Consider the following 24,062-nt stretch of genomic DNA (forward strand, 5'->3'; position numbering starts at 1 on the left):
CCCGTGGTCCTCATGGTATGTAACTTGTAGGCTTATATAGTTTAGGAGAAAGGGGTATTTCAACTAACAACATAGTATTCTCCTCCAAAATAATGAGGAGGTATTTTCATGTATAACACATTTAAGAATATATCACAATTCAAATTCATAATTTAGTATTTGTAAACAAATTTAAGGGTAATTGACAACATTCATAAAAAATATATCAGTATCCTCATATATAACAATTCTCCATGAAAAAATCATTGACAATTTTCAATATACATATATTACTACTAAATCAACATCTATTGCAGATATCATTATTCCAAGGTAAATTCACAACATTACATCCAAAAATAGTGATGTCATCATACATAGCCATTCTCCATAAAAAAACATTGATAGGTTTCAACACATATATAAAGTAACAAGATAATACTAATACTATCCTCATCATCCTTAATCAAATCAACTAAGATTCAAATTTGTGATTATCATATCAAAATATTTCATGAACACCATTATTCTAAGGTAAATTTACAACATCTATCAAAAGATAGTAATATCATCATACATAATAATTCTTCATCAAAATAATGTTGATAATTTTCAATATATACATAAAAGGACAAGAGAAAAATGATAATATCATCATCATATTTAATCAATCAACTAAAAGTCAATGTAAGATTACCAAATAGAAATTTTTCATAGATATCATTATGATAAGATAAATTCACAACATCCATAAAAAAATAGGAATCTCATCATACACAATAATTCTTCATAAAAAAATTGTAAAAAAATTTCGACATATTCACAAGGTAACAAGATAGTATCATCATCATTATTCAAATAAACTAAAATTCAAATGTATGATTACCATATTAAGACATCCAACTAAATATAAAAAATAACGCATGGCTAGCTAGCACCACGAAAATCATAGCCAAACTCATCCTCATGATCATTTCCATGATCATCATCCTGACCATCTTGATAATGTCATCCACATAATCATCACCAATGCCATCACCATCCTCATCATCATGATCTCTAATATATGATGTAACCTAAACATAGTCTATATCATCATCTTCGTGGTCATTACCTATAGCGTTCTAGAAAAAAACAACATTAGATGTTAGTACTAATTCTATAGCAAAATGCATATTTTTATTACAATGCTAACAATAAAATGAGGTAGGACATAATAACATTTAATAGTACTAAAAATAAAATGAAAATATGGCTTAAGATATATTGGAGATCCAACTAAGATTACACTTGTAATTCACATTAAGTAGTAGAAGCATTTTTTAATCCATATGAAGTAGGTACCCATTTGTTCTTCATATTATATTGTGAATATAGACAAATATAGCTTAACACACAAATATAACTTGTTAAGTTGAATTTATGGAATTAATTAACACAAATATATTAAACTACACTACAATAAAAATTCGAATTATTAAGGATATTTGGATGGGTAATGAAGGTGATTCAAATTTTCTACTGAGTTTATTCATTTTTGTGATCAATAATAACTTTCCCACATGCAGGTAATATTTTCCCCATATAGGGAATCCCTAATGGCATAGGGTCCCTATCATTGTATTGTTGTCATCGTTATCATCATTTAATCATCATCCTCATTGCCATTGTCATCGTCATCATATTCACCATCGCCACCACTATCATAGGTCATTTTTGATGACGATTATCATCATATCTTCCTTGGTTTCTAATATATATATGTATATGATGATGATGAGAAAAAAAAAAAATCATTGGTCATAAAAGGTTACCATACTAGACTATCTTTAAAGGTAGATCAAATTATTTTTTTGCACACTTCCAAAACATATGGTTTCTATTCCAAGGTAGATCTTGAACACATTGATGAATGCAACTTTGTCTTGGATGTATCATCCAAGCATTCTGTATATTTACAAGTTCACTTGTCATTTTCATTGTTTTTTAAAATGTTAAATATTTTCATGCATGATATACTGAATAGTTAATGGACACTACAAATAGTTTCCAGTACGGTTGATATTATTCTACTTATATGCTCTTTGTAACTGAACAAAATTATTAATTTTGTCTTGAAAATTAGACTTGTAGCACAAAGAAAATGGTTGGGAATTATTTAATGACTATATCAATTCACAACTACTAACAATTGTTTTTGCTTTCTCCTTAAGTTTTGCAACCCAATTTGACTTAAATTTGCTTAACAGTGAAAAACCATTTGTCAATACTTCAGGTTTTACAAAATTCCTATAAACAACTATATCTACTTGGTAATCTAAAAAATATCAACAAATTCACAATCTCATATATTAGTCAGAAGAGGCCATCGTCAAAGTGAATCAAATACCAAGAATGATCTATGTCTGCTAAAACCTATAATCACATTGTTTCCTTAATAGCAACTAAAAACTTCTATACCCAGTTGTTGAACTTTTGCAACCAATTATAAACCTTCAACAAGAAGTAGTTTTCTAACGAGAATTATTGCCATATCTTCCTTGGTTTTACGAGGAAAAAGAAATAAAATTTCATTTGTTATCAAAGGTAAACCAAATTCATTATTTGCATACTTCCAAACCTAGGGTTTCGTATCCAAAGTAGATCCTAACCACATCAATGAAACAAACTTTGTTTTTATGTATCATCCAAACATTATGTACAATTACAGACTCACCTCTAATCCATTGTTTATAAAAATGTTGAATATTTTCATACATGATATACTGAACAGTTGGACAATGAAAATAGTTGTCATCGCTATTCTTCCATTTATATGCTTTTTGCAACTTATTTGAAAGAGCAATTTTGTCCCAACAATTATACTTGTAGCATAAAGAACATGGTTAATACATATGATTAGACCAAAAACTAGTTACTACCAAAATTCAACCAAAAAAAATATTACTTCATAAAAATAGAATTAAAAACAAAAATTTCCCAAATTAAAAATAAATAAATGATAAACTTTTTTTACCAAAATTTAGTGATTTTTTTAGTGCTAATACTAACATCACCATTACAACAAGATATTTTTCTAGTGCTAATATTGCCATTACCACAAGATATAAGAGGGATATAATGCAAAAAGTTTAATAATAATATGTATGTAGAAGATGGTCTTCAGACTGGTGAATTCATGATAATCAATGGGACTACAGTCAAAATAATTGGATGTTATTTACTTTTTTACATAGATTGTCAAAATAATTGCATAAATCGGTTTTTTTTAACCAAAATTTAACAAAAACTTTGCTAGTGCTAACATTAGAACCACCATTACAACAAGATATCTTTCTAGTGTTGACAACACCATTATAGTAAGATACCTCAAGAGAGACAAAAAATTTAAAAAGTATGATAGTAATACGTATCCAGAAGATGGTATTGAAACTAGTAATTGTTCACGAATCCATAAGATTGTAAGGTCATTCTCATTATCATAATCATTGTCATCATCATCACCATCATCCTTGTCATTGTTATTTCCATCATTACATTATCATCATAATCACCATTCATGCCATCATCATCATCATTATGGACATTGTTTGCATTTGTTCATAATTGTAGATGTTGTAAGAAATATCATCAACCCAAAAAATGTGATCAGTGCTAGAAAAGGGTTGTTTAGGACACATTGATATACGTAAGAGAAATAACAACTCTATTTTTGACAGATGATCGATGATGATCATCATCACCACCATTATCATCATCATCATTAATGTAATTTCTATCGACATTGTTGTAATCATGCATCATCATCATTCATGCCATTATTGTTTTTGATGATTACCTAGATGAAAATGATGATCATGACACCAAAGATAATGCTTATGATTATGACAATGACAACATCTAAAATTGGGAAGATTCGCCAACGTCATTAGCATCGTCATCATCATAATCATTGCCATCATCATCATTGTCATTGTAACCACTATCGTCTTTATCATCATAATCACAATTCATGTCATCGCCATCATCTTCATTTTCATCATTGTCAATATTATTGACATTGTCATCAATTTTTCATAATTGTCAATGCCATAAGGAATATCATCAATGCAGAAAATATGATGAGTGTTGGAAAAGGGATGCAAAAGCGAACATAGAAATGGGGGCAACAATAGAAGTAAAATTGGATGAAAAGTGGATACAACATAAGTAGATGCACAACAACATGAAAAACCTGACACAAAAGTGGATGCAAAAGTAGATGCAGTTGTCAATGCAAACTTGGATGCAAACATGAAGGCAAAAGTGGAAGCAAACATGGGTCCAATGGTAGGTGTAAAACTTGGCACAAATTGTGGTGAAACAAATGTGGATGCAACAACAGAAACAAAAGTATATGCAAAAATGGATGAAACAAAAGTGGATGCAATAGGGGATGCAAACGTGGAAGCAAATGTGGTTGCAATGGTAGGCGCAAGATATGGTGCAACAAAAGTGGATGTAACAATAGACAAAAAATATGCAAAAATGGATGTAAAAGTGGAAGCAAACATTGATGCAACAGGCAAAACAAAATTGGATGCAAAAAATGGATATAATGTAAGTAGATGCAAAAGTAGATACAAAACGAGATGCAAAACCCAATGCATAAACCTGGCATAAAAGTGGATGCAAAAATAGATGCAATATTTGATGCAAAAGAGGATGTGAACATGGATGCAAAATTGGAAGCAAACGTGGATACAACAGTGAGTGCAAAACATGGTGCAAATTGTGGCATAACAAAAGTGGATGTAATGATAGATGCAAAAAAAGAATCAAAGTATGATGCAAATGAAGATGTAAAAAGGGATGCAAAAAGTGAAATTTAAAATGGGTGCACCAGTGGATGCAAATTTGTGTGCAAAAGTGGATGCAATAGAAGTCGATGCAAAAGTAGATGCAAAACGAGACACAAAACCCGATACAAATCTTGGTCCAAAATTGGATACAAAAAGGGATGCAAAAATTGATGTAGTAGTTGATGAAAACCTAGACGCAAATGAGGATGCAAACGTGGATGCAAAATTATAATCAAAAGTGGGTGCAAAAGGAGGTGCCAAACTAGGCACTAATTGTGGCACAAAAATATTAGATGCAATAGTGGATACAATAATAGATGCAAAAGAGGATGTAAATATGGATGCCAAACAAGAGGGAAAAGTGGATGCAAAAAAAGTAGATGCAAAATTTTATGCAAAACTAGACACAAAACTCGATGTAAAACTTGGCGCAAAAGGGATGCACAAATGGATGAAAAAATGGATGCAAAAAATGATTTAAAAAAGGATGCAAAAAAGGATGAAAAAGTCGATGCAAAAGTTGATGCAAGTGTAGGTGCAAAAAGTGGATGCAAATGAGGATGCAAAAGTATGTCAAACAAAATTAGGTGCCAAACTTGATGCAAAACCTGGAACAAAACCTGGTGTAAAGGATGACACAAAACTTGGCATAAAATTTGGTGCAAAACGTGGTGCAAAACCTAGTGCAATACCTGGTGCTAAACTTGGTGTAAGATTTGGTGCAAAACTTGATGCAAATTTTGTGTCAAGTTTTGCACCATATTTGATAAATGGATGCAAATAGCACCAAAAATGGGCTCTAGATGCAAAAAAAGAAGTAAAAAGGGACGCTAATCGCTGGTTTTGTTGTAGTGTTGTGATAAGTATAAGATGAATGGACCATGGGGTTTAGGTAATGGTTGCACAACATTACAACATGATGCTCTTGTTACTCATGAAAAACCATTGGTACATAAAGATGTGCAGGCAAGATGGATAAATTCTCTAGAGGGAAAGATGAAACCAATTCCAGATCATATTAAACAGCTTGAATATGTTAATAAGGAAAGAGTGATTTCTACAATGAAAGTAGCATATTTCATATGTCAAGAAGATTTATCTCTTTTAAAGTATAAGAAACTTTGCAAATTTCTAATGGATGCAGAAACTCCATATATGCCAAAGTCTCAAGAGTACTCTTCATACACAAATCGTAAGTCTGCAAATGATTTTATATATTGCATATCAAAACATCTTGAACAGATTCAGATAAAAAATATGATGGAAAGCCCTTTCTTCTCATTAATGGTTGATGAAAGCACTGATCGAACCTTAGAGCAACACCTTGTTGTTTATGCAACATATTTAGACTCAAAGGGTCTTGGTCCACCTATCTCACTGATCCAGGTGGATGTTGGTGGCCACCCACCTATCCCATTTGGACCCCCACAACTGTCTCTTTCAGTTTTTCAGTTTCCTTAATTATAGCGCAGTTTACTATTTTTAGCAGTTTTTCGGGTCCTAAACTTCCGAAGCCGTTTTGAGGCCCTAAACGACGTTTTTTGGGAAATCTACCTCCGGGATTTTTTACATAAAAAATTGTGTTTTTCGTCATAGTCCTCGAAGAGATCTTTCCAACGGGCTATCATGCACGTCAAACGAAGATCGTATGCCAAAGTTACGACCCTGGGAAGTTGATGTACCAATTTACCCAAACGGGGCCCATAGTTTGGCGTTTCATCTTCTAGGGTTAGGTTTTGGAATGTTAAGGGTTTTCCATTGTTCTCAATAATAAATAGGCCTTCGAGCCTCATTGTAAAGACAGTTCAAAATAGTTCAGAGGCATGTAGCCGACACATCTCTTCTTAGAGATAAGCTACCATCGCCCTAGCTGGGTTATTTCTATTTGTAAGCATATCTCAGTATTCTCCATTAATGAAATGAAGTATTATTTCCGCTGCATCTCTGTTTTAATGGTTATCGCATCTCTGTATTTATGGTTATCTCTGTAATCTATTACGTTCCTGCTTAAATCCGGATCAGTGGTATCAGAGCGGTCTACTTTTTCTCTGTTTTTCTTTGCATGTCCCCAACGAGGTCGGGATATAAGGAGTTAGGGCTTGAATTGGTCGAACCTTTGCAAGACCAGCCTCGCAAATCTCGACGACCTCCCATGGCGGATGAGAAGAAAGACGAGGGGGCAGGAGATCCTATCAGAATCTTGCTCGAAGAAGCCCTCGAGCGGCCAAGGAACGCGATGATGGATAGCTTTGCGCAGATCCTTCAGCAGCTACCCAGAGGCGACGCATCGGCTTCCAATAGCTACTCTGGAAACGCCACACCGTTTAAGGTACAAGTTAATTTTGAAATCCCCATCTTCGAGGGTCAAATAGATGCAGATGCCGTAGATAAATGGTTAAATCTGCTAGATGGGTATTTTTCTGTTCATGAATTTTCAAGTCGGGAAAAGATTGTTTTCGCTCTTCTCAAAGCAGCCCCCCAAGTCAAGGACTGGTGGGAAACATACTGCGAGCAGAAGGATGAAAGTACAGGCTCACTGTTTTCAGCCGCCCCCACTTGGAATGAGTTCCGGGATGCCATCAAGGAGCAGTACTACCCTGTCAAAAGCTATAAGGACAAATACATCAAATGGACCACACTGCAGTAGGGACGAGACCAAGATGTACCAGAGTTCACAAATATTTTTCATACCCTTCGCACACAGTTGGGTATCAAAGATTCTGAGATGCATCTGGTACTCAAATACCGCGACTGCCTACATAGATACATCCAGGAAGAGATGGAGTTCTTGAACATCTCCTCACTCGGCACAACATACCGATACGCTGTCAAAATCGAGCAAAAGTTCAAACAGAAGAAGCGAGACTTTGGATCTGCAAATCCGAAGCCCAAAGGACAAAGCCAAGGCGGGGTGACCCAAGACAACCCCTCTAAGCTGCAAGAAAAGAACAACACCACGAAGCCGAAAAAGGACACAGGAAAGTGGTGTGAGTTCCACAAGAGTCCCACTCATAACACAAGTGAGTGTCGGACCAAGCAGTCGCTGGTGGCCGAGTTGAAGGCTTTTGAATCAGATGCATGTTCTGACTCTGAGCCGGAACCCGACAAGGGGGATGGCAAAGGGAAGCAAATCATTGATGCGGATCCTAGTGCCACTGTTGCCACTGCCAAGATCCAGAAGAATGAGCCCGAAGAGCCAGAGGAGGGGGAACGTCTTTTCCACTCATAGATGTGGGTGAAGGGTTCGCCGCTGCAATTCATTGTCGATAGTGGCAGCCAAAAGAACCTCGTTTCAGCAGAGGTCGTGAAGCGGTTGGGCCTACCAACTACGCCACACCCACAACCATACAGTATCGGGTGGCTTCACGAAGGACGAGATCTCAAAGTTCACCAGCAGTGCCGCCTTCCCTACAGCATCAAGCCCTTCACAGATGAGGTATTGTGTGATGTTACACCTCTGGATGTTTGTGATGTACTATTAGGCCAGCCATACTTGTGGAGGCGACATGCTGTGTATGAGTCAAGGCCTCGCGATGTCATTATTTCTTTGGATAATTCATTATACAGGATACCAGAGGTAGCTCCACCTACCACCACCTCTTTGATCACTGCTAAGAAAGGCAACAAGCTCATCTCACAGACTAGGAAATTTATTTTCTGTCTGGTTCGCTCCCAAAGTAAGGGGAAGATCGTTGCTACATCCATGACCCCCGCAAAGGGTTCCTCCACGCAGCAGCAGCAACATAGGGATACAGTCATGACAGAACACAAGAACAACTTCTCCTTACCCAGAGGGGTACCACACAAGTTTCAGGTGGGCGAAAAAGTTTGGTTACATCTACAGAGAGAACGCCTTACCAGAACCCATCAGAAACTCAGACCGCTTCGACATGGTCCTTACACCAGTAACAAGGTTGTGGGAAACAATGCTTTGAAGCACAACATTCCTCCATTCCTTCGCTTGCACCGATTGTTCAATGTGGACCATCGCCGACCATGCTTCCCACCATTTCTGGACACATCAAAGATTGCAGAACTGCTCACTGGAGACCCAGCTCAGCGGAAGCTTCCTCATCTCAAGGAGGAACTCAACGCAATGGGGACCATTGCTTCCTAAGGGGGGAGGAATGATCCAGGTGGATGTTGGTGGCCACCCACCTATCCCATTTGGACCCCCACAACTGTCTCTTTCAGTTTTTCAGTTTCCTTAATTATAGCACAATTTACTATTTTTAGCAGTTTTTCGGGTCCTAAACTTCCGGAGCCGTTTTGAGGCCCTAAACGACGTTTTTTGGGAAATCTACCTCCAAGATTCTTTACATAAAGAATCGTCTTTTCCGTCGTAGTCTTCAGAGAGATCTTTCCAACGGGCTATCATGCGCGTCAAACGGAGATCGTATGCCAAAGTTACGACCCTGGGAAGTTGATGTACCAATTTACCCAAACGGGGCCCATAGTTTGGTGTTTCATCTTCTAGGGTTAGGTTTTGGAACGTTAAGGGTTTTCCATTGTTTCTCAATAATAAATAGGCCTTCGAGCCTCATTGTAAAGACAGTTCGAAATAGTTCAGAGGCATGTAGCCGACACATCTCTTCTCAGAGATAAGCTACCATCGCCCTAGCTGGGTTATTTCTATTTGTAAGCATATTTCAGTGTTCTCCATTAATGAAATGAAGTATTATTTCCGTTGCATCTCTGTTTTAATGGTTATCGCATCTCTGTATTTATGGTTATCTCTGTAATCTATTGCATTCCTGCTTAAATCCGGATCACTCACAGTGTATGAAGCTCAATGATGTAGTGGATGGAAAAGGGAAAACAATATATGATAGTGTCAATAAATTAATAAATGTTAGAGGCCTTCAATATAAAGATTTGATAGTTGTTTCTACAGATGGAGCTTCAGCAATGATTGGACATGAAAATGGTCTTGTTTCATTTTTGAAAAAGAACAATCCAAACCTTATTACAGTTCATTGTGTGGCTCATCGTGAGTCTTTAGTAGCAGCATATGCTTCTAAGAAAATACCTGAGCTATTATATGTTGAAAAAATTGCAAACAAAGTGTATTCATGGGTTCAAAACTCCCCAAAAAGAAATAATCAACTTAATGATTTGCTTAGAGTCATGCAAATTGATGTTCTTGATGTTCTACAAATACATTCAGTGAGATGGTTATCGAGAGGGGAAGTTATTATAAGGCTTGTGAAGCTTATGCCAAAAATTTTAACTTTGTGGAAAAATGAAAAAAAAAACTTCATCATGGTATGATAAGGCACAGATATATTCTATCCAATATTGTTTACATATGCTAGCTGATATTCTAGGGGAATTGAACAAGTTGAATATGAATTTTCAAGAAGAAAATGTAGACATTACAACTATTGGGTTGGCTCTTGAAGTAACTATAAGTACATTATCTAGATGGTTTTTGAGAAAAGAGACATTTGTAGAAGACACAATTTATCTTTCAAAATTTTTAAGTGATTCTCAAAATGGATACATTGATATTAAAGATGAAGGGACATTGGTAGATAGACATGAATTACGATACATCTCTATCTCAGCCATGGATATTGAATGCAATGAAGCAAGGAAACAATCTATGAAACCTTGTATTGAAGGTACACAAGAGAGTTGTCAACAACTCACAAAAGGTTATATAGAGACTCTCATAGACTCTTTAAATGAAAGATTTCCAGACCTTCATCTTTTTAATGCAGCAAAATTGTTCAGCCCTTGCTATTATCCAGAAGAGCGTCGTAATCGTGAGAAAAATTCAGAACGTTGGCTTTTAAAGCTTTTTCAACATTTGCAACATACCATATCAAGTGATGTTGGATTTGTAGCTTTATTTGATGTTAAAGCTTGTAAAAGAGAGTTGCACCCTTTTGTTGATTCATTAAATCTGGCTTGTGAGGGTTTTTCTATGAAAGAAGCATGGAAAGTCTTTTGTAACACAAAACAATGGCACAAAACTTATCCTAATATGATGAAATTATGGCAAGCCGTGCTCACTATTCCTACAAGTACAGTAGATTGTGAAAGGGGATTTTCTAAGCAAAACATCATCAAGGACATCAGAAAATCAAGGCTAGGGTTGGATACACTGGATGCTTTAATGAGAATATCTTTGAATGGACTTGAATCATCTAATGTTGATTGGCATGCAGTATATGAGGTATGGACTGATACAAAGTCAAGAAGGATTCTTGAGCTTTGAAATTTCTTCTAGGTTATGTTAAGATATCCCTATTGAAAAGTTTTTTGTAGTTTCTCTAGAAAGATTGACTTTAAATGAAGTATAATTACGATCTATTATTAAAAACTTTTTTTGTATTTTCTCTAACAAGTTTGAATTTCAATGAAATACACTATAGTTTGGAAAAATTCCACTAAATGTTTTATTTATACTACATTTGCATGGTTTTCATTGTTTAAATAGTCTCACTATAAATTTGGACTATAAATATGATAGACTACAATTCCACTATTTTTACCCACGTACAATGATGCATGGTGTCGTTAAATTTCTTTATTTTGTTTGTTGACTTCTATAATGCTAGATTTGTTTGAGTATGGTAGTGAGGTGCACAACAATAAATGACTTCTGAAAACTAACTGTTGTGTTGTATTTTTATTTTTATTTAATTAAGTTAAAAAAATGAAAACCAAATATTTGTTTTCTATTTTTAGTGAGACATCTTATTTTTTTGGATCTTGAAATTATAATAAAACTAGTTTGAAAACTAACTAGTGTCAGTTGTATTTTTATTTTTATTTACTTAAGTTAAAAAAATGAAAAACAAATATTTCTTTTTAATTTTAGTCAAACTAATCCTATTTTTTTGGATCTGGAAATTGTAATAAAACTAGAATTCGAGTCTGTTAGCGAGGGGAGATTGAAAATTTTGATATATAATATACGTATAGACCAAAAGATGTTAAAAATAATGTTTGAACATTTTGTCCTCTGTACATTGTTTCAGATGTGTTATTAATGGTAAAACTACATAAAATATTATAGAAGAATGAAAAATGTGTGTGATTATATAAAATATTACAGAAGAATGAAAAATGTGCGTGATTTGAATGAATTTTCTAAGCCTTTTTAGAAGAATGAAAAAGGTCTGTGATTAGAATTTTCTGAGCTTTTTTAGAAAAATGAAAAAGGTTAGTGATTATAATTTTCCCTTCCTTATTTCGGGGTTTATGAGGAAAATCGCTAGAATCTGGTTTGTACACGCATGAGAAGAATTTATGAATTGAACTCTAGTCTTGATCTGTGTAAAAAATTCCTAAATTAATTTGGGATAATCCAATTGTCAACCCAAAGATAAATTAACGAGAACGATTTGTAATTGTTCAATCCTCTTGCTTTAATGGTGAAAAATTATAGTTGAATGGTTAACTAAAAGCCCACACTGTCCATATTTGCCTTCAAGTTTTCTGCTGATTGAAGATTGTCCACATTGGGGATCACATGTTGATATAATTGTCAAGATTGGGGATCACATGTTGATATTTCAACCATTTGTTTTTGTTAGAGATGGATATATCTATGTGAAGTCTGAAAGTTTGCAATTATAAACACAGCTTTGGTAATTTGGTTTAAAGAATGTTGTGTTAAGCATGAATAAATGCTAGTCGCTATTACTTTTAGTAAATTACCATAATTTCACTATATTTTCAACATCATACAGTATAAGATGATTAGTATTATACTCACATTGGAGGCTTGGATGACCATGCTCACACTGCAGATGTTGTACACTGCTCACTAACATCTATGTGAAAACTATATGATTCTACTTTGAAATTTTATGAACAAACATAGAATTATTTATTGATTATTACATAGAAGAGTTCAATGCGGGAAGATCAAATGCTACTATTTTAGTTTATTAGTATGAAAGGTGATTTGTTGGCGTAAAAGGTAAAGTGAAGGGCATGTAAAATGTAAAAATGTCATGAAATTTTCATTTGACTGGCGCCTCCAACGATTCTTATATATATAATCATTTTCTATTTTTTTTTTTTTATTTCAATTAACAGTAAATTTAAGATATATAATATATAAAAATATAATGTTTCAGAGATTTACTTTAAAGGATATTTAAAACGATGAAAAAAAACCATTTTTTTTAAATTATATAAATTTAAGATTATCCTCAGCCTGGCTTGGGCAATGGGTGTATTACCAACAACAAAAACCGGTCTATATAAACGTAAGGGACATACCATCTTTTGACAATACAAGTGTTGATGCAATGCGTTAGCCCTGGCTATTTCCTTTCGCATTGAAATCGTCCTTCCTTTCTAATCCAAACGGAGGGTGAGGCTGTGGAACTCGAACTAGTGAAAAGTGATTATAAATTTGTGGTTATAAATTTGTGGTGTGGCGATCGAGCATTCTAGGTTGGTTTGGGATCAATCTCTGTTTTCACTTTGTTTTAGCTTTCTCTCTATGGGTTTGGGTGGGGATCTTATGGGAGAGGTAAGATGGCATTTGAGCTATGTGGATTGGTAGTTAAATTAGGCTTTCCAAGGAGTGGAAACTAGGATGATGAGACAAGGGGGAGAAAAGAGAGATTGATGGAACCCAGACCTGGGAAGTCCATAAAGAACCGAGAATGTCGAGTCTTATTAAATCCATGTGAATAGCAGAGAAAAATTCTGGCAAGAACAAGCACAAGAAGTTCAAAGAACGAGGGAGGGAAGAGTATTTTGCAATATCTTATGACTAAATTAGGAATATGTAAAATACAAACTCTTTTCATACATTAAAATCACGTTTGATCAAAACTGCAAATATATTCATTGGAGCCATTATTTTAATATTGCATTATATACTTGAAAATTTTGGGACAAAAACATAAAAAAAAAAATTCTAAAAAAAACATAAAAGAACCAAGGGCAGAGTTTAAATATATTCATTGGAGCCACTATTTCAATATTGCATTATATGCTTGAAAATTTTGGACAAAAGCACAAAAGAATTTTTGAAAAAAGCTTAAAAACCACGGAACACATTCCTGTTCTGAAACTATGCGAATGGTGCAATCTGTTCTCAAAACTGTGATCACTAAAATAGCTAGAATTTGGAACTTGAATTGGAGCCTAGAAATAGCTAGAATTTGAAACGTTCTTGTTCTCAAACTGTGCAAATGGTGCAGTCTATTCTCAAAACTGTGATCACTAAAATAGCTAGAATTTGGAACTTGAACTGGAGTTTGGAAATAGCTAGAATTTGCAACTTGAACTAGAGTCTGGAAATTGTGAACATGATTGGTAGGCTGGTAAGTGGTAACTACTAGCTAGAAAGTCACTACTCACCAACCCAATTAATTCATACTACATGGAAAGTCGAGATGACATTCACACTTAACGCTGAAATTTATTACATTCGTCCTGTAATGTTAACTATATAGGATCAAGTTGTTATAAATACAGGTTTATTGTTGTGGAGTGACAGAACTTTTTATTTTAATATAAATAAAAAATAAATTTATTTCAAATTTATTTTTATTATAAAATTAATTATAAATATAAATTGAAATTTTAGTTTCCAAAATTTAAAAAACAAAATTATTCTCCATTTTGTTTCATCTCAACGCTCATGCAAAACATTGTTTAATGTACCAATCCATGTACAAAGTGGTAACCATTCCAGGAAGCCAACTACTCGAATATGGAACTTCGATTCCTTTTGATGCCTTTTTACAAAATTTATCTGTTATACGCAATTAATGATCTACATGGTGGTCACTATAGGCGTACTTACATAAACGGTTTTATATCGTGTAGTCTAACATTGGCTGGTTACATTTCCATATGGCATAGAAAGCGGCTGGGTGAGGGAGTTAAGGAAAGAGAAAAATTAGCGGCGGAAACCCCGCCCCGATGTCAATACCTAAAGTTTCACGAAGCAATACGTTTATTTGGAATTTTGTTGGTCAATGGGCCTTTTTTTCAGCTGAGCGCTGGCTATACCGTGCTTACTTGCTCTACGCTACTTGGTAAATTGGCTTCTCTCTATCTTTTCATTCATAAATTGGCTTCTCTCTATCTTTTCATCTTCGGAGTAGTTGCTTTGGCAGCCTATGCGTGATGACTCAGGCGAGGGTAGTGCGGACTCCGGAGTGTCTGCAGTATGCGGTGTGTATATATAAAATATATATAAAAAAGATATTAGAACTGGTCAATTTTCAATACCCGTCAATATGACTTTTTAGAAAAATTAGTGGCCAGTCAAAGATGATGTGTAAATTTGGAAACCAATAGTATTTAACGTGTGAAAAAGCAAAAAACAGGCGTCAAATTTAACCCTGGTCTGACACGATGGAAATTGATTTAGATAGTAGGGATGGAATTCGGGAAATTGTCGTTACAGTGGTTTGCCTATTTTTTTTTATCCAAATGATATAAACGGGTATTAAAGTTGCACTGACCATAAATTCCTACCCTGCGCGCTACAACCCGTCAAATTCCACGCCTACTTATATTGTCTGTGTGTACGCGTTTCTCGAGGGTGGACTTGACAATCTGTGTGTCTTACGTCTAGATTTTTGAAGGCGATATAGTTGGATAGATGGCCGAGACTGAATCTGCCCATAAAAATCGAGGGGCCCTGAATACGATTGCAGTTTGTGTGACTCTTGGTTTTTAACTCGGCAGAGATGAACGCGGACTGGCTATTCGGATTGGTCAGGCGGGTCCCCGATGGAAAGTTGTCTGTAGAAACCAGGCTCGCCGGCACGTTTGGCTACCTGCCCCCTGAATACGCAGGTAAACGTGCAGTCACTCCAGTTCGTTTAATCAATTAATGCCATCTTGTCCGAAAAATTTAGTATAATAAAATAATCAATTGGTGGAAAAACTTAAAATAATAAAATAATCAATCACTTTATTTCTAAGTATTACGGAGAGGAAATTATGTTACACGGAACTATTCACGGGCGTTTGTTTTGGACCCTCACTTTTGTTGGTATGTTTGATGAACGCAAATCAAATAAAAACCATTTTAAAACATACTCTAAACTTAATCATACATAATCTTATATAATCTTTGTTAAAAATAACAATTATATATAATTTAAAAAATAATATATACATATTATTACATAAAAACTAGTATATTTTTTTAAATATTCATTTTTTTATATTTAAAATTTATAAATATTGCAGTTTTAAAATTGTTTATTTAATTTTCTTTTAAATTCTCATCAATTTACTATAACATATATCCTTAAATCAAGTCACAATAACCCTTTTTCATTAACTTTCCAAAATAATTATATATATATAGATATTCCTTTTAAATTTTGAGTAAGTTCATTTTATTAATTTCAATTTCACTATTTCAGATATGTATTACAATTTTTTTATATAATTAAATATTAGGATTATTTATTTATTTAAACTTTAATTTGAATTCATATTGTTTTTAATAAAAATTATAGGATGATTTGTTTATAGCTATTGGTTTGTGATGAAGAAAATAAAATCAGTTATATAAATATGTTGTTTTGTATCATAAGATTGATTTAGAATTTATAACGCTATTATACCATATAAAAAAGCTTGATAATTTGATGATGTAAGTTGAGTCATCATTGTTTAACAAGGAAAACTATCTCATTTGAAATTTACTCACTGGTAGATTTTCACTCCTCTTAGATGCCTCGTTAACTTATTTCTTTATGATTCACTTTTGTGAGATGCCTCTCGGTCTTGGACCATTAACCTGTTTCATTATATCCTTACATCCAAGTTAAATGAACTCGTAACCAAACAAAAACAATTTTAAGACATACACGAAGCCAAAATTTTAAATGGAGTTATTTATAGAATGTAGATATAATTGTGCTTTTTAACATATTTTTGAAAATTTAACAATTATATAAATCAGCCTAGATCCATCTTAATTGAGGATCTACTCTTGGAAAGGTAGAGGAGACAAAACACAACTTCACACACAAAACACAGGAGCTGCAGTTTACAATGAACTCGGTGAAGGGTATTTAAACTTTTTCTACTAGCGACTCGCCTCAAATATCTTGACCTACAACCACACACTAAAAGTTGTCTATCACTTAACTCCACTTGACTCAACACTTAGTTCACTGACTCTCTAATTTTAGCCAACTCCTCATGCAGGAGTAATTAACTTATCTTAACACTCCCTTTAATTATGACCGCTAAACTAAAACATCACTCATGAAAACTCAAACATGTTTGTTGGTCTCTGTCTTAACTAGGCTTACAACACCTAAGTTTCTTCTATGAAACTCAAACAAATCTTTTGCTAATGAATTAATAAATATATCAGCCAATTGATCACTAGATTTACAAGACGTCAAGTGAACTTCTCCATTGCTCACAAGTTCTCTAATAAAGTGATATCTAGTATCAATATGCTTTCTCTTATGATGAAACACACTATTCTTGGATAGTGCAATCGCTGAGGTGTTGTCAAAATATATTATTGTTGATCCTTGTTGTTTCTGCTTGATTATGTTAGTGTCAGTGCCTTCACACTGCCATCAGTGATCAAAATTCACTCTTTTGCATTCATATTAGGAGTCCCATTCTCAATGAGTTGCATTCTATTAGGTCATGGATCAGCTGATGGTAAGATACATTCCAGTTTTTTTCCCTCATGACACATATCTGTTGACTTCTTTTCATGTGTGTTTTAGTCAATGGTTCAGGTTCACGTTCATTTTTAGTTTATTTCATTAAATAGGTCTTAGGGTTATAGTCTCATTAGGTATTAGCGTTTCACTATGTCAAATTTTCAGTAACCATTGATTAATAATGGTAAATAGACACATGAGGAAGACAATAATCATCAGGAAACTTTTAATTTCATAATTTGTAAACTTAATAAAATTTTCACCTCAAAACTAGTTTGAGGTGAAAACAAAGCATTGGCATTTATTTGTAAATTTCATGTAATTTCATCATTTCTCATATGTAATTAATAAGTCTCATGCTACTCCTAGTCACCTACTGATATTTCCAAGTACATGCCACTGCAAAAACAAAATATCATCAAGCATTAGTTCACCTATTTTAAGCAAAAAGTCAAGCATCCAAAAAACAGAGTATTTGAAAAAGCCAAAAGACATTATAAAGTGGGTTTTGGAGAGTGAAAAATGAAAAGTGCCCAAGCCATATAAAGGTCATTTCTTTCTCAAGTTAATTCATTGTTTGAGTTGAAGTTTATGAGAAAAATTGTGATTTTAAGGGGTTATTGAGCAAAGGGAGGAAATTGTTGTGTTTTTGGAGGACACTGCCCAGTGCTACGCACCAAAACTTGGCGCTACGCATAGGAGTGGCGCTACGCACCTGGGATTTTTCTCGTGTTATTTTGAACTGGCGCTACACAGAGGAGCTGCGATACACACCTGGGAAGTGCGCTGCGCACTTGGAATTTGAGCTACAAATTGCATCAAATAGCATCATAACTCCCAAATTTCTCCATTTGCAAGTAAGTAACATCACTTTTCTTGCAGACAAGAATTGTTGCACAAGTTTTTGGGTTGTGTTGTCTCTCAAAACATCAAACCCTAATTGTCACTAAATTATCTCATATGTTGTAAAAATACACTCATTGCTGTTGTCCCATATCATTTTTATTGTTTCCTTAAAACTCATCCTCCCATACATAGTTTCATCCCTAAACTTTTCCCTACATCCCAAACCCTATACCCATATATCTCAAACCCTACATATACCCTAAACCCTATACTATTCACTAACCCTACTCACTCCCTTCATCCCTTTCCCATTCTTGTTCACCCTCACCTGCTTTCCTATTTAAAATCTCTTCATACTCATCTTACCTTCATTCACCAATCCACCACTCTTCAGTCACCACAAAGAGAAACAACAGTACAACAATGGAGATGGACAGTGAGTATGAAATGGAGGAAGAAACCCATAGTGACAGTTCCAGGGAGAGAGACACTCAGGGCAAAAGGCCTCATAAGGGAGGAAAAAATATCAGAGAGGAGCCCACCAGTTTGAGGGAGTTGCAAGCCTGCCCATTTTCCCTTTCTTGTTTCGGACATCAGTCATGTTTCAGTTTATGGTGGAAAGGGTAAAATCTCATCATGAATTAGCAAGGTTGTTTGTGACACACTTGGACAACAATGAGGTAAACCTTGTTGGGGTTACATTCACTTTGTCACCAGCTGTTATTTCAGAGGCTACAGGTATTCCAAATGTGGGAGAAAAGTGGAACAAAGGTTAGTACATTGACAGGGAGTACTATGAGCCTTAAATTAAGGTTAAATATCATAACAAACTTAGCAGAGTATTCCCCTTTAATTCTTTGAGGATAGGTTTGCTCCGTTGATGAAGATCATCATCAAGTACTTTACTTGTGAAGGTAGGTTCTCCATACTGTATGCCTACCACATTAGACTACTGATGCATATCACTAGGGTGAGAATGATGAATATCCCCTACTTCATATTCAGAAACATTGAGAAGATGGCACTCATTGTAAAGAAGAAATAATACCCCCAACAACTAACCAGCATCTACCACTTCTCTGTGATTAAAATCATTGTTTTACATAAGTTTAACCTACTTAACATACCATGGGAGACCTTCATTTCTCATGAAATGTTCAAAATCTCTCGAGTCTTTTCATCAGTGCCTTAAGAAGAAGGTGGACCTTCAGGACAGGAAAAGGTCCAAGAGACTGAAACTGTGGGAGTGTCAGTGTTTATGACATATGAGAGAGGCACTAGGAAACTTTTTGGAACTGCCAGGCGAGTATTATCTCCACAAGGTGTGGAAGGGATCTCACCTTCATCTTCAGGCCATAGGCAAATGCTATCTCCACAAGGAGTGGAAGGCGCTTTGCCTTCATCTTTAGCTAAACAGGTACAGGTTGGGCAGCAACACAAGGGAAAAGGTAAAGGCAAGAAAAAGATGCATGAGAAGGATCTTAGTGATGAGCAAGAGAGAGATTTTGACCTTGTTGATCATGAGGAGACACAAGGAGTTGATGTCATTGATTTGGAAACTCAAGGTACAAAGATTACTAAAGACATGATCATCAAGGAGCAAGAGGCTCAGATTCAAGCCTTGTTAGTCAATTTAGAGAGGGCAAAGTGGATCATCAATTATCTAGAGCAAGAAAACAAACAATTGACCGACAAGCAAGTCCTCATGGAGTTACAAATGATAAAAGAAGGCAAGCAAAAGATCAAGGAGGCCAATGTTCCATTAACCCCTATTGAACAAGAAATTGAGAATGATAGGGAAACATGGCTTGAGAGGGTCAACATACACCTTGAAAAGTTGCTTGAGAAGGGCAATAGAGACAAGAAGAAGCTTTGCCACATGGCCTATCACTATATGACCCAGAACAAAATATGCAATATAAGGAAGAGGAAACTTAAGGCAAGGTTGAGGAAGGCCTTAAGAATCAAAAGGGAGCATGACAAGCTAAAAATATTAGATGAGGCCTCACTAGCCCATCAAAGCAACTAATGATGGAGCCTTGTGCCAAATCTGGGCAAGTTTTGGTGAGATTTTGTCATTTTGAAATTTTCCAACACAGAAAATTGCATTAGGTGCATAGCGCCACCAGTGCTACGCTTTTGATTGGAGGAATTTTTGGAGAAATGGTTTCCATATTCGGATTCAGCATGATGAGAACATCAATTCCTGAAAGTTTCAACAATTTTGGAGCAAAACTTGGTCACCTAAAGGTAAAAAAAAATCAAAAAATGAACTATCTGCCTCTTTTTGGACACACAGGAAGCAACCTTGGGAGATTCCACTTTTGAGGGGGCAAATAACATCCAAATGAAAACATTCAAGATGTTCCTGAAACTAGACAGGAAGACCTTTTCAACAAGCTATCTTGGGCTCAATTTGGCTAAGTAGAAGGCCTCCAAAATCAGTTGTGAAGTGGCACTACGCACCTGGCAAGTGGCGCTATGCATAGAACCAGTTTGCTCTAAAATCTAAATTTCGCCTAGTTTTTCTACAAGTTGACTTTTTCTCTCATCTTAGATGAATTCATGACTGTAAATGATGTTTTTCTATGTAAATGTAATTGTAAAATGACCTTAGAAGGTATATTCATCATTTTGAGGTGGCTTGAGGGTGAATGAATCAGTGTCCATGGTTTTAGAGGCAAGTTGTTCTACTGCCTATATTCTTGTCCTTAGTTTAGATATGGTTGAAACAGTCCCTTATCTCTTGGATTCGACCCCTGATGGATAGAATAAGTGGTTTTTGTGTATATATTATGTATTTTTTCAGTGATTAGCAAGGGTTGGACTCTCTTGGATGCTCTGAGCTACATTGTACATCTTTACAGCAGTTTGGTAAGGAAATAAACCAGGATTTGTAGCTATTTTTGTGGGATTCTTGTGGTAATGTGTTTTTGCATTGTTTCTCCTTCTGTCATTAGTTTTTCTCATGTGTTATATGTGCCAAAATCTATTTCATTCTTATTAACTAAATGAAATCAAGATAGATAGGTGGAATACATTGGTAACAGTGCTCTGCCTTGGGAATACATTTAGTTTTTGATGTTTTCAGCTGTCTGAAGAGGACTCATGATCCTTGCATGCCCTCCTCAGCTCCTCACCAGTATTAGACCTACCATCTCACTCAATTCCAAGTGCTAAAACACCTACCTACCTCACCCCATAAAACACCCTGCATTCCTGACTTGATTTCCCGAACCCAAAGCTGCCTGCTCCATTTGATCTAGGGAAACCAACAAAAATCAATCAAAAACCCTAGAGCTACTATACCTAGCCTAAAATCTATATCTGATCCAGTCATCTTGACTTAGAGTCACAAGGAGAGAGCCCTCTCCCAACCTAGTAGGGCTAGCTACCAGGTTAAGCTTGGTTTTTGGTTATCCTAGGATTGCCTCCCTTCAACTTGAGGTCAATCTAGGCTCTAACAGATTCCATCAAATATTCTTCTTGACCATACTGTTTGACATGCTGCGATGTGCTGCTACATATTCTGCTTCTGCTATGAAAAGTGTCACAATGGGCTACTTTTTAGATGCCCATGAAATCACAGCTGAACCAAGATGGAACAAAAAACCAAAAGTGCTCTTCCTGTCATCCAAACTTCCTACAAAATCACTATCTGTGTATCTAATCAAATCCTTTTTTTCTATGCTTGCATACATTATGCCACAATCTCTAGTTCCTGTTATGTATCTAAGTATTATTTTTCCTACACTCCAATGTGTATCTTTTGGAGTCTCCATAAATCTGGAAATCAAACTCACTCTTTGCATGATATCCAGTCTTGTAGCTATGAGATACATGAGATTGCCAACCAATATTTTGAATAGAGTTGGATTGACATTTGATCCTTCATCATCCTTTCTTAACTTTGTACCTGTTGCAACTGGTGTAGGGACAAGTTTGCAATTTTCCATCCTGAATCTTTTCAACAAATCTTTGGCATATTTATTTTGACAAATAAAAATTCATTTTTTCAGATTACTCAACTTCTATGCCAAGAAAATATTTCATTAGACCAAGATCTGTCATTTCAAATTCTTTCATGATGGCCTCTTTAAATTCATCTATCTTAAAATCACTTGTAAAAATCATGTCATCAACATATAAACAAACTATCAAAACCTTTCCATGCTCATTTACCTTTGTGAACAAGGTAAGTTCAATGTTACTTCCACAAAATCCATTCTTGATCATGTAGCTATCAATTCTGCTATACCAAGCTCTAGGTGCTTGCTTCCGTCCATAGAGCACTTTATTCAACCTATAAACTTTCTCTTTGTTACCTTCAACTACATATCATGGAGGCCGTTGCACATAAATTTATTCTTCTAGAATTCCGTTCAAGAAGGATGATTTCACATCCATCTGATATACTTTCCACTTGTTTTGAGCTGTTGTGGCTAGAACTGCTCTTACAATATCCAATCTGGCTACCAGAGCAAACATTTCTCCAAAATCTATTCTTGGTTGTTGCGAGAATCCTTTTGCTACAAGTCTAGCTTTAAAACTGTTAATTTCACCTTTCTCATTCAACTTTGTCTTGTACACCCACTTTACACCAATGAGATTTTTGTCCTTTGGCAAATTAACCAAATCCCATGTATCATTCTTTTCAATAGCTTCAATTTCTTCATCCATGGCTTGCACCCAATTTTCATGTCTGATTGCTTCTTCAAATGAAGAAGGTTGGAATGACAACAATGCAAAATTTGAACTAACATCCAAATCATCATAAATATCTTTCAAACTTCTCATCTTTCTCTTACCATTGCTTGATTCATCACCTGATTGATTGTTGGGAGAATCTCGATCTGTTGATCTGCTTGAAGATCCATGCTGCTCTGAAAATCTTGGAGTCCTTTTTGGTGTATCTCTGTTTGGTGTCTTTGCCTGTGATTCTTGCTGATCCTTTTCTGCTACATCATCTTCTTCCATCAGTGGCACTTTTGCATCAATTGTTTTATCTACAGTTCCATTCCATGACTTTTTCTTTTTGAACACAACATCTCTGCTAATTATGGTATTCTTTGTGACAGGGTTATACAATTTGTAAGCTTTTGACTACTCAATATAACTAGTAAATATACATTTTTCACTTTTATCATCCAATTTGCTTATTCGCTCCTTAGGCACATGTGCATAAGCTACACATCCAAACACTCTGAGATGAGATACGCTGCAAGATATACCTGACTATGCTTGTTCTGGTACTCTGTTCATCACACTCTTTGTAGGAGATCTATTGATCACATAAATAACACATGCAACTGATTCTGCCCAATACTCATTAGACATGTTTCTTCCTTTCAACATGCTTCTTGCCATATTCATAATGGTTATGTTCTTTCTCTCTGCTACACCATTATGCTGCGGTGTGTATCTGGTTGTAAACTATATTCTGATTCCACATTGTTTGCAGTAATCATGGAATGTCTTTGAATCATATTCTCCACCATAATTTGACCTCAATACCTTGATCTATCGATTACTTTGGTTCTTTGCCAAGGCTTTGAATTCTTTAAACCTTGCAAAAGTTTCAGACTTCTACTTCAAGAAGTAAACCCAAGTCTTTCTACTATAGTCATCAATGAAAGTGAGGAAGTAACTACTTCCACCAATTGACTGCGTTCTTATAGGTCAACACAAGTCTGTATGCACTAGCTCAAGAGGTTGCTTTGCTTGGTATGCAACTCCCCTTGGAAAAATTTCACGATGT

Source organism: Pinus tabuliformis, chromosome Q (genome assembly GCF_031772625.1).
Source record: "Pinus tabuliformis cultivar Carrire ecotype Pingquan chromosome Q, CPIR1, whole genome shotgun sequence".
In the NCBI taxonomy this organism is placed as follows: domain Eukaryota; kingdom Viridiplantae; phylum Streptophyta; class Pinopsida; order Pinales; family Pinaceae; genus Pinus; species Pinus tabuliformis.